The sequence below is a fragment of the Lynx canadensis genome, chromosome C1, assembly GCF_007474595.2.
Source record: "Lynx canadensis isolate LIC74 chromosome C1, mLynCan4.pri.v2, whole genome shotgun sequence".
Classification (NCBI taxonomy): domain Eukaryota; kingdom Metazoa; phylum Chordata; class Mammalia; order Carnivora; family Felidae; genus Lynx; species Lynx canadensis.
In genome coordinates, this window is record NC_044310.1 from 23,870,893 (window position 1) to 23,882,406 (window position 11,514).

Sequence of the window (11,514 nt, forward strand, 5' to 3'; positions counted from 1 at the left end):
TCAATCCCACAAACTGCGAGATCATGACCTGAGCTGAAACCAAGAGTTGGAAACTTAACAGACTGAGCCATCCAGGCGCCCCTTGATTTATTGTTCAATAATAAACAGGTTTACTTTGAAAAGTATGCATCTCACCTTTAAATGGTTGATCTACCAGTCAGGGCCTCAGCAGAAAACTGAAACTCAGTTTCAGATGATTCAAGAAACTTCAATGAAGGGACTATTCATGAAATGTGGGCACAGTTGGGGGAAATGAAGAGGGGGGTTGAGGTCATCGGAAACTGCCAACAGAAGCAAGTTATTATCATGCTTGCTTGAAAAGACAAGGGAGGGCGTGTGGAAAAAGAGAAGAAAAGACAAGGGGAAGGAAATGGGAGTTTTGTGAACCCAGTGAGACCCTGCGCCATGGCAAAGGGGCTGCTGACAGGAGCTGTTGTCTTGGAAGGAAGCAGTCACTGCCAGAAAATAAGAAAATAGAGCACAGAGCGGAGGAAAACCTCAAACTCTCTCTCTCTCCCTGCATGCCAGTCTCTTGCCAGTGCCTCCCACTGGCAGAACCCAAGAGAGCAATGAGTCCAGGTGATACGGTCCACGGAGCTTGCCTTCCCAGGGCACAGAGCAAACAAGGGCAGAGAATGAATGAGCGTGGGCCACACAGGCAAGGCACCAAGTCCATCAGTTACCAACCACCTTGTAGTCAAGCCATGTCACCTCAGTTATCTCTCCAACTGGAACCTCCACTGTGACGTTAGCCACCACCAGTGTTTTTCATGCGAGACGGTAAGGAAGTAGGGGAGAAGGAGAAACGATGAATGTAAGATATCCATAGTAGCTACAGACCCTGCCTCAGCAGGTGGCCAGGAGGGCTAAATGGTACTCACGGCTGCCTTCTTCCATTATCTATTCCATGTTCCTTACTTCTGCAAGCACATTGGCTGGAGGAGATTCTCTGCTTGATGGCATGACATACACCTTCATTTCCACAGGATTCAAGCGTTTAGTGTTCCTGTCTTTACCGCTTTGCTATAATTTTACATTGATGGTTATTAGGAATGGAAGTACTAAGAGGTATTCTGGTGAATCCCCTGGGAGTGGACAGAGTTCGCCTTGCCCCTGTTGGTAGCAGCAACCTAATTCCCGCTAGATAATCAGGACCAATCACCCTAGCCAATACCCCTTTTCTGCCATTGGCTGAATAGATGAGGAACCCAAAATGAACAGGGGGAAGTCTCAGCTTCCAATTTAACGCAACCAGATTAATGTCTGTTCCCTGACAGAAGCATTCCTTGGGAAATAGGACCTCCAAACCCAGTGAATCCAAGTTGCAGGAACAAAAAGTAAAAATTCTTTTTTTTTTTATGTTTATTTATTTTTGAGAGCGAAATAGAGAGAGCACAAGCGGGGCGAGGGCAGGGAGAGAGGGAGACACAGAATCTCAAGCAGGCTCCAGGCTCCGAGCTGTCAGCGCAGAGCCCGACGCGGGGCTCGAACCCACAAACTGTGAGATCGTGACCTAAGCCAAAGTCAGAGGCTTAACCGACTGAGCCACTCAGGCACCCCCCAAAAACAAAAATTCTATGGGTGAGTTGTTAAGTATAAATGTGAGAAAGCTCACTCCCATTTCCACTCTGGACCCCTGGATTCTGACCATAAAGAAGATGTCACCATATATTGGTTGCTTATTTAAGGCATATACCATTTCCTTTGACATCACCTTAACTTCGCAGGTTACTATTTCCTAGATGGCATTCCCAGAAATCACCTGGCTGTGGTTTGCTAAGCTATTTCTATGCCATCCAGAATTTGTCTTAAGGTGTGACATCTGAATTGGACATTTTTGCTGGTGGGTGGTCTTACCATCTCTTGATGAAAAGGATATTTGGGTTATTTGAGAACACCTTGTATCTTCCTTACCCAAACAAACAAAGCCAAGAAAATAAAAAATGCTCTTGTTCTATAAGGATCTTTTTAGATTCTCCAGGCAAATCCCACCTAAGATACTTGGCTTTTGCCACACTCTTTAGTGCCTAATTGTCACTTATATCTCAGCTCTCATTGTCTCACCCCATCTACTAGAGAACATGTCCACTATGCCTATATCAGCCATTTTCACAGAGATGTTTTAGATATGACAACCTGGTAATTCTGTGACATTCATAAAGTGTGATATGCTCTGTAACACATCAAGAAGGTGTCAAGCAGGCCCGGGGTTGAAGTCAAGGAAGAAAGCTAATGACCCCCCGTGCTTCCCATTTCACATTTTGATCTGATAACTTAGATTAAACTGAGAAGCAGTTTGGGATGAAAGGAAGAGTTGGATTTGTTCAAAATTGTAGGAGAAACACCCTCATTATAATAACCATTTCATACATTTAAGTAAGTATCTGTTTCTTGGAGTCAGTCTCTACACCTAGTTTATAAGTCTAAGAGCTTGGACTCCAAAATCAGACAACCCCAAGTTCCAAACTTTAACTCACCACTTATGTAATCTGGACAAATTATTTAAACTCTCTAACCTCAGTTTCTTCCTCTCTGTAAAGTGAGCATAACTGTACAGTCCTTTCTTTTAGACTTAAAGGCTTACACAGAGCCTGGCATATATTAAGTTAATCAGTAATTGTGATTTGGAGTAGGAATGTACTAGGTATTATATGCTGGACCCTAGGGTGAGTGAAATATTTTAGAAGTCTCTGTGTGTAACAGGGAGATTTACCAAGAGGAAAAGACTCCAACCTAAGTTTCCTTTCGATTGGTTTTTTAGAAGATTAGGTCATTTCCCCTCCCTCCTCCTGCTATCCCCACTCCCAAAGACTTGATAAGCTTTAAGAAAGCAAGCACAGGGGTACCTGGTTGGCTCAGTTGGTTGAGCATCTGACTCTTGATTCTGGCTCAGGTCATGATTCCAGGGTCGTGGGACTGAGCCCCGTGTCTGGCTGGCATTGGGCTGAGGCGTGGAGCCCTCTCCCCCATGCACACTCTCTCTCTCTTTCTCAAAAAAAAAAAAAAAAAAAAAAAAAGGGGGCGCCTGGGTGGCGCAGTCGGTTAAGCGTCCGACTTCAGCCAGGTCACGATCTCGCGGTCCGGGAGTTCGAGCCCCGCGTCAGGCTCTGGGCTGATGGCTCAGAGCCTGGAGCCTGTTTCCGATTCTGTGTCTCCCTCTCTCTCTGTCCCTCCCCCGTTCATGCTCTGTCTCTCTCTGTCCCAAAAATAAATAAACGTTGAAAAAAAAATTAAAAAAAAAAAGTAAGCACAATTGCTTAACGTGAGAGTTATCATGGCAACTTAATATCATAGCAATTTAAAATTAAAATTAGGGGCGCCTGGGTGGTTCAGTTGGTTAAGCCTCCAACTTCAGCTCAGGTCATGATCTCACGGTCAGTGAGTTCAAGCCTGCTGTCAGGCTCTGTGCTGACAGCTCAGAGCCTGGACCCTGCTTCCGATTCTGTGTCTTCCTCTCTCTCTGCCCCACTCCTGCTCATTCTCTCTCTCTGTCTCTCAAAAAAAAAATAAACATTTAAAAAATTAAATTTTTCAAATTAAATTACAATTAAAACTTAAAAAAATATAATCGTTTGGAAACGAAAAACTCATTTAGGTCAACTTAATGACAGAAATAAATTCTGTTTTTATGGGTTGTAAATGTTTTTGTAGCCGTTGATATATGATGGCTAATACCATCATATAATTACTGAATTAAATATAATTACGCCCAGGTCATCTGGCTGGCACAGTAGGTGGAGCGTGCGACTCTTGATCTCAGAGTCCTGAGTTCAAGCCCCACGTTGGGGGTAGGGATTCCTTTAAAACAAATAAAAACTTCAAAACATAAGTATTCAATATAATTATGCCCAAGTTTATAGAACTAGAGGACAAAATATAATTTTAGGGGCTTATGATCATATCCTTGTATTTTATTCCTAAATTAGTCCCACTTATGGTGTAGTGCTTAAAAATTTGAATCTAATTACCTGGGTTCAAATCCCTGAGAACCTTGAGGAAGTGGCATAACCTCCCTGTGCTTTTATTTTTTCAACTTTAACACAGGAATGACAACACCGGCTTCGTAGGACTGCTGTGAGAATAAACTGAACACATGTATTGTTGGCTATCATGGCTTTTTTTCTGTGATTCTGAGTTCCTAATAAGAAGTTAATCGTGGAGAGAAGTAAAACAGTTTCTCCTATCAAAAAAGGTATCTGAAAGTCATAAGTGCTCTAGTGAGCTTGTGTCAAGGGAAAAATCTGATCCCATGGGTAGTAAACCACTACCCAAAGAAACAGACCAACTGTGCCACTCAGGAATCCATTTTATTCACGACTACCCTAGAGGTTAGGGACAAACCTAGCAAGTCAGCTTATTGGAGCAGAGAATCAACTGACTGGTCCCATCCTTCGACTAATAGAATTTTTCAGGACTCCATAAAAAAGCTTAAGGTAGGGGCGCCTGCCTGGCTCAGTTGGTGGAGCATATGACTCGATCTTGGGGTTGTAAATTCAAGCCCCACGTTGGGTGTGGAGCCTACAAAAAAAAAAAAATGCTTAAAGCAGGCACCAAGCTTCTTTAGCACACTGTCCCCCTGGGCTGTGGCCTCACGGATAGTTGGATCTAAGTTGTCTCAAACAGTTTCCCAAGTAGGTCTTTTCCATTACTCAAGGAGTAGCGATTTTTCCCTCCACTGTGCCTTCTCATCCAGTTAGAGGAGAACAGAGGTGTTCAACCAGCATGCTTTGTGCTTTTCGACACTGAATATATTATCAGGTTCAGAGTTACAGCTCAACAGATTATTATTAAGACTGATCCAAGGAGATTAGGGAGAGGCAGTTGAAAGTTGGACAGGCCCCTGAATTATGTTATTCTGTGCCGAAAAACCTTGAATACCTTACCCACACAAATTCAAAAAGCTTGTATTACAAAAAACAAAAACAAAACAAAAAACTGATTTATTTTTTTACAGGACACATACCTCTAAGATCCAGCCATGCTGAACTCACTAAGTTTTCCCTCTCCTCTAAGCCTCTCAGTGCCTGGGATGCCCTTCCATAGCCCTTCACCTAGTTGACTCCTAAGGTCCTTCAAGGTCAACTTAAATGACATCTCCTCCAGGAAGCATTCTTAACCCCTCAGACTGGGGACTGTCCTCTGCGTTCTCATGGCATCTTGTACTTACCCCATTCTAGCATTTACCACACTGATAGGCAATCACCAGTTTTCTTGTCCGTCCCCCACTATCAGCAACCTGAGGACAGGAACCCAAATCTTATTCACCATTATATCCCTAACATCTAGCACAGTTCCTGACATATAGCAGATACTCAAAAACTATTTGTTGAATATTTAGGGTGATAGCCTCTTTGTCTTGCACTTCTGTTCTTCCCCCAGTTTTTCATTTTTTTTCATTTTTTTAATGTTTATTCATGTTTTGAGAGAGAGAGAGAGAGAGAGAGAGAGAGAGAGACAGAGCACAAACAGGGGAGTGGCAGAGAGAGAGGGAGACACACAGTCAGAAGCAGGCTCCAGGCTCCGATCTGTCAGCACAGAGCCCGACGCGGGGCTCGAACCCACGAACTACGAGATCGTGACCTGGCCGAAGTCAGCAGCTCAACCGACTACGCCACCCAGGCGCCCCGACCCCCAGTTTTTCCACAACAGCCAGGGAAAATTTGGCTCCACAGCCTGCACAGCTATACAGGATTCTGATCCCACCCACCTCACCCCATCTCACTTCTATAACTACTCTCTGTGCCCACTCTATTCTCCAGCCATATGGCCTTTCTTCTGTTCCTAGAATTCACTCAACCAGTTCCTGACTCAGGGCCCCTGCACCTGCTGCTCCTTTTTTCCAGAGTGTTCTTCCTGCTATGGCCAGCTTCTTCTCTCTCATCAGGACCCTCTCAGAGAGACCTTCCTGAACTATCCCCACATAAAGTGTCCAACTCCACCCCTTCTCAGTCACTCTTTCACAGTATCTGGTGCCATTGTCTTTCTTTTCTTTTTTTTTTTTTTAATTTTTTTTTTCAAATTTTATTTATTTTTGGGACAGAGAGAGACAGAGCATGAACGGGGGAGGAGCAGAGAGAGAGGGAGACACAGAATCGGAAACAGGCTCCAGGCTCTGAGCCATCAGCCCAGAGCCCGACACGGGGCTCGAACTCACGGAGCGCGAGATCGTGACCTGGCTGAAGTCGGACGCTTAACCGACTGCGCCACCCAGGCGCCCCGCCATTGTCTTTCTAAAATGTATTTTGGGGCGTCTGGGTGGCTCAGTCAGTCAAGTATCTGACTCTTGATTTCAACTGAGGTCATGATCTCACGGTTCATGAGATCAAGCCCTGCATCGAGCTCTACACTGACAGCACAGAGCCTGCTTGGGATTCTCGCTCCCTCCCTCTCTCTCTGCCCCTCCCGTGCTGGTGCTCTCTCTCTCTCTCTCTCAAAATAAATAAATAAACATTTTTTAAAAACCCTTATTTTGACCTGGTTAGTGTACTTGGTGATTATCTGCCTCCCCACTTTAGAAAGCACTACCGGGGGTCCCTGGGTGCCTCAGTAGGTTAAGCGTCTGAATCTTGATCTCAGCTCGTCATGGTCTCAGGGTCGTGAGTTCAAGCCTCACATTGGGCTCTGTGCTGGGCGTGAAACCTACTAAAAAAAATAAATAAATAAGTACCACCAAAGCAGGGATCTGTCTATTTTGTTCACCACTTACCTCAACACAACGCTTGGCATCTATTAGGTAGGTATTTAATAAATATTTATTGAATGGATGAATGCATTTATGCACAAATTCCATACTTGAAGGAGTTGCTTTGGGTGGGTGTGTCTACCCTTGTTCTGACAGAGCCATCATTACTCAAAAATATTGCAGGTGTCATCTTTTAGAATTGACTTCAGGATCACTTTAAAAGTTATACAAGAAAATCATATTCACTACTCTGTCTTTACACCTTTTTCTTTAAAAATCTTTCTCTCCAACTCAATTTCTTTTTTCTTTTCTTTTTTTTTTTAGAGTTTAATTTATTTTTGAGAGAGACAGAGACAGAGTATGAGCGGGGGAGGGATGGAGAAAGAGGGAGACACAGAATCCACAAAGTAGGCTCCAGGCTTTGTGAGCTGTCAGCACAGAGCCCAATGCAGGGCTCGAACTGAGGAACTGTGCAATCATGACCTGAGCCGAAGTCAGACACTTAACCGACTGAGCCACCCAGTTGCCCCTCTTTTCTTTTTTTTAAAGTAGGCTCCATGCCCAAAGCGGGCTTGAACTCATGACCCTGAGATCAAGAGTCACATGCTCTACTGACTGAGCCAGCCAGGGGCCCCTCCCCAACTTGATTTCTATCTTATTCAGTAACTTTGGCTCTGAATTATTTGTTTCCCCAAATTACAGTCATCCGCAAGAATAAAAAGTTGTCACCTTTGAAAATATTCCAAAGAATGGACTTTAGGCTCTGAAGACAAATTTGAAAAGAGGAATTCAAAACTTCTCATTTCAATGTGTAAGTTCTAGAATGTTGTGTTGGTTTCAAGCGACGACCTTATTTTACATTGAAACTCTTTACACTGGGACAATAGTATTTTCACCCCTGGATTGGTTTTGCATTTTAGTTGTTTTTGAAACAGTTCCATTTTTTTTAAATTTTTTTTTAACGTTTTTATTTATTTTTGGGACAGAGAGAGACAGAGCATGAACGGGGGAGGGGCAGAGAGAGAGGGAGACACAGAATCGGAAACAGGCTCCAGGCTCTGAGCCATCAGCCCAGAGCCTGACTCGGGGCTCGAACTCACGGACCGCGAGATCGTGACCTGGCTGAAGTCGGACGCCTAACCGACTGCGCCACCCAGGCGCCCCGAAACAGTTCCATTTTAAAGAATGCCTTTCTAGGGGAAAAAAAAAATCCAATGGGTTTTAGGTTAAAAGGCAGCCTAGGGTCTAAAAAAAATCACTTCTTTCTTTCCTACAAAAATCTCTCCAACCCAGTATTTCACTATTCCTCAAACATCTCACACCTTCTCACCAGTGCTTCCTGTTTTTCCTTCTGACTAGAATGGACCTTTCGTGCCCCAAGCCACGCCCTAGCAAAAAAATGTTTAATGTTTATTTTTTGAGAGACAGAGACAGAGTGGGAGCAGGGGAGGGGCAGAGAGAGAGGAAGACACAGAATCCAAAGCAGGCTCCAGGCTCTGAGCCGTCAGCACAGAGCCCAATGTGGGACTCGAACTCGCAGACCATGAGATCATGCATGACCTGAGCCAAAGTTGGACACTTAATCGACTGAGCCACACAGGCGCCCCAGCCCAAGCAAAATTTTATTCTTTTTGGGCCCAACTCAAATGATTGCCTTCCAGATGTAAGACGCCTGTCAGATTTTTTTATTTTATTTTTTTAATGTTTATTTATTTTTGAGAGACAAGAGTGCGAGCGGGGGAGGGGCAGAGAGAGAGGGAGACACAGAATCCGAAGCAGGCTCCAGGCTCTGAGCTGTCAGCACAGAGCCCGACGCGGGGCTCGAACTCAGGGACTGTGAGATCATGACCTGAGCCAAAGTCAGCCGCTCAACTGACTGAGCCACTCAGGCACCCCAGCCCTAGCAAAATTTTATTCTTTTTGGGCCCAACTCAAACGATTCTCTTCCAGATGTAAGACTCCTGTCAGATTTAATCCCATCATCCTCTGATCTCCCAAACCACCTAGGTATAAGCTCTGAGTCAGAGCTTCTCCATAATTCTAACTCAGCACCTAGCACAGTGTCTGACACATGGTAGGTGCTCAAAATATATTAATTGAATGAGTGCTTCTCTATTATCTAGCACATAATATCTAGTTATTTCTCTCCCACAAGACTGTCAATTTCTTCAACAGTAAGGATCTTACTCTCCTTCATCTTTTATCTCTTTGTTGACAGGAACAGGGCAAAGGTGAGCCCTGAAGAAGTTATCATTTATCTTGCTAAAATTCCAAAGTTTCCATTCACTTACTCCCAGCGCAGCCAGGATCAAGGTAGATTTCCTGCTTTGTTTTTATCTTCCCTTTGGTCCCCAAACACTGCTGACGGCGGAAGAGAGTCTCTAGGTTCTGAAGCTTATTCCCCTCCCCCACCCCAAGCCTGGGCCAGACTGACTGGATCCGGACATAATGTCCCTTAGGTCTAGGTGTCTCCAACTCCCATGTGAACTTCCTTCTCTCCCTCCTGTTCTTTCCCCACCTGTTTCAACCAATCAGTCCCTCTAGAACTGGGTCACGAACTCCGATGTTTAGTCTGGTGGGGAGCAAAAATGCCCAGGAAGTTAGAGGCAGTGCCCTCTAAAGGCAGAACCTAATTATTGCTTGAAGAAATACGAACCCAAGGTTCCCAGAACATCTGATGTTTCAAGAAAAACTAGAAACCCAGAAATTTTTTTAAAAATGTGAACTCTCCCAATGTTTAAGTACCAGCATCTCTTTCATTTGTCGTGGTGGTGGTGGTGGTGGTGCCGGAACCCGGGATCAAATTTCATTTTTTAAAATTAGGCAGGCCAATTAAAATATACACACAGGCCAAATGTAACCTGTGAGTCACTGGTTTCCTTCTGGACTCTAGATCTGTGGCCACGTCACCTCACTGCTCTCTGTAGGCATTCTATTTCCTCACTTGAGCGTCAAGACACCTTTTGAGCCTCATCTGCCATTTTTCATGTACGCTCCCCCTCCCCCGCTCAGTCTAGGTCATAGGATGTGACTTAACTAAACCAGGGACCCATGCCAAGGTTTGTAATGCTTTAATGTCTCTGTACGTGCTGTTGCTATTTCTATTTATCGAGCCAACAAATCTTCATTGATCGGCCAGTCCAGCCCAGCACTCCGCTGGGTGCTAGGGACATAACCTTAAACACCACAGGCAAAATTCTTGCCGTCATGGGGCTTACATTCAAGCGGCAGAGGTAGACATTACTCAATCACACAAAGTAAATTTAAAATGTGACAGGTTTTAGGAATGAGCCATGAGAACATGTAACAACAAGGGCTAATCTGACCTGCCATGGGGATCTGGAAAGGCTTTCTTAAAGAAGTGATATTTTCATATATCTGAAATTATAGCACCCAAGGAAAAGAGGTAGTAGGGAAGGGAGGGGCTGGGTTGGGGGCAGGAGAACAGTGATTGAAGTTTTAGAATAAGGAACCAGAAAGAGTGCATTCTGGGGAAGGCAGGAACTGAGGAACTGAAAAAGGCCAGGGTCACTGAGCACAGGAACTGAGGAGAAAGGCATGAGATGAGGCAAGAAAGCCAGGCGGCATTAGCCATGTGGGCAGGGTGGAGCCAGGCGTGTTAAGGGTTCTGGTCTTTAATCCTGAGGGCAATGGGAAGTCGCTGAAAAGATTTTACAAAGGGGGGCAGGGGAGAGAGACAGACAGGCAGGCAGGCAGACATGATCAGATCCGCATTTTGAAAATATTATGCTGGCTTCTGGGTAGAGAATAGAGAAAGGATCTAGAAGTTCAAATGAGGGGGGCGCTGGGTGGCTCAGTTGGTTGAGCGTCCGACTTTGGCTCAGGTCATGATCTCATGGCTGGCTCGTGAGTTCGAGCCTGGTTCAAATGAGGCATTACAGCATCTCAGATGGAGACAGAGGTGGTGGAGATAGAGAAAAAAGGATGGGATTTGCAATATTTTTGAGGTAATATTTAGGCATGTGTATGGTGGGGGTGAGGCAGTGGAGAGCAGTTACGGATGGCTCCCAGATTTCCAGCTGTGCAGTAAGTTAGGGGCGCTGTTCTCGAAGATGGGGGGCACTGGAGGAGGAGCAGGTTGGTGGTAAAGAAAGGCAACGGGGAGAATGGCAGTTTAATTATTTTGCAGATATTTACTTTGTCAACATACATTTATCCAATGCCTGCTCTGTTCCAGCCTCTGTCTGTGTAAACAAAGACAGAAATGTTTCCTGCCCATAAGCTGCTAGCCTTCTAGTTGGGGGGACAGGTAGGAAAAAAAAAAAGATGATTATAATTCAAATATCATATAGGCCTCACAAGCCTGTGGACTCCAACAAAGCCACAGGAACAGCAATCATCATTCTGAGTTCCCGTTGTTGACCCTGCAAAGTCCCCTTTAAGTATTGTTGGGACACTTCTAGGGACTTTTCACAAGTGGCTGTCAGATAAAGCAGTGGGTTAAGTTATGAGGCACACTAACCCTGCTCTGATCCCCCACTGTCCTTACCAAATGAGGCACCGTCTGTGGGAATGCCAAGAGCACCCTGGGACTAGAACGAGGCAAGCAAGGAGGAGCATGGCCTTGAGAAGGAATGCCTCCTTAAGATTTTCTGGCCCTGGGCTTCCAAGGTGCTGGATCAGGCCTGGTCCTGGAAAAAGGAGCTTATTAACGTTAAGTCATCTGGGCCCTGAAGCAGAGCTGCTAGGAGCTTCGGTTTGAATTCTGTTGGGAACACGTGGGGTTGGAGGGGGTCTCTGACACAGCCAGACAAGGACGTGCCAGGGGTGCAACTGGCTATCTAGATTTGGAACTCAGAATCTACATTCCA